This window comes from Sminthopsis crassicaudata, chromosome 2 (genome assembly GCF_048593235.1).
Source record: "Sminthopsis crassicaudata isolate SCR6 chromosome 2, ASM4859323v1, whole genome shotgun sequence".
NCBI lineage: Eukaryota > Metazoa > Chordata > Mammalia > Dasyuromorphia > Dasyuridae > Sminthopsis > Sminthopsis crassicaudata.
Window position 1 is genome coordinate 395,993,154 of NC_133618.1, and position 1,209 is coordinate 395,994,362.

Below are 1,209 nucleotides of genomic sequence, written 5' to 3' on the forward strand. Positions count from 1 at the left end.
TACACTTTATTTTATTTCATTTTACTTTATCGTGCTGCACAGAGAGTGTATTTTTTTTTTTTTTTTTTTTTTTTTTTTTTTAATAAACTGAAGGTTTGTGGCCACAAAAAGTCTGTTGGCGCCATTTTCCCAACATTTTGGTGGTTTTTGCAATATTTTACGCTTTTTCATTATTCTGGTACCGGTCATAGTGATATGTGATCAGTGATCTTTGATGTTACCCTTGTAATTGTTTTGGGATGTCACAAACTATAAGAAGAGGAACTTAACTGACTGCTCCACACACACAGGCCATTCACCATTTCTCTTCTTTTCTGGCTTCCTTATTCTCTGAGACTCAACAATCTTGAAATTTGGCCAATTAATGGCTGCAGGAGCTGTGGTATATGATGATGGTAGAGTACCACTGTAGTATAGAAATGATGACCCAGGGGAACACGTAACACTTGTGTGACCCTGGGCAAGTCATGCAACCCTAATTGCCTCCCCCCCAAAAAAGAGAAATGATCTTAGAAAAACATGGAAAGACTTATGTGAAATAATGGAGAGCAATATGAGCAGAACCGGGAAAACACTGTATATAGTAAAAGCTTTAAGAAAGATTGAGTGAATAAGTGATTTTGTCTGTTATAAATGCTGAAAATAACTATAAAGGACATGTGAAGAAAAATGTTATCTGCATGCAGAGAAAGAACTGATAACTAGAAGTAGGGATAGAATAATTTTTCATACATACCCACAGACATGCATACCTATCTGTGATTATTGGAACCATCTTTAGGGATGGGGGAGGGGAAGAGAGGGTAGGAAAAAAGAAGAAAAAGGAATTTACACGATTATTTTGTTGTATTTTTAAAAGGAATAGCAAATTGTACATAATCTGAAGTTTCATGTATAATTATCTTTTTTATTGTATGATGTTATGGAAATACTTGTTTTATTCTCTAAATTAAAGATAAAATAAAGCAATTAGGCCATTTAATAATCCTACAATGGCCTCTAAGCGTTCAAGTGAAAGGGAGAGTCAACTAATAAGGCAAATTTCATCATTGTCTTAAGAAATTGCACAACCTCTCCAACCGTCAGCAACTTCTACCCTGATAGTACCATTAACATCAAGACAAGACCTTCCCCCAATAAAAAAGATTTCAATTCTGAAGGTTCAGATGATGGTTTGTATTGTTAGCAATAAAGTATTTTTTATTAAGA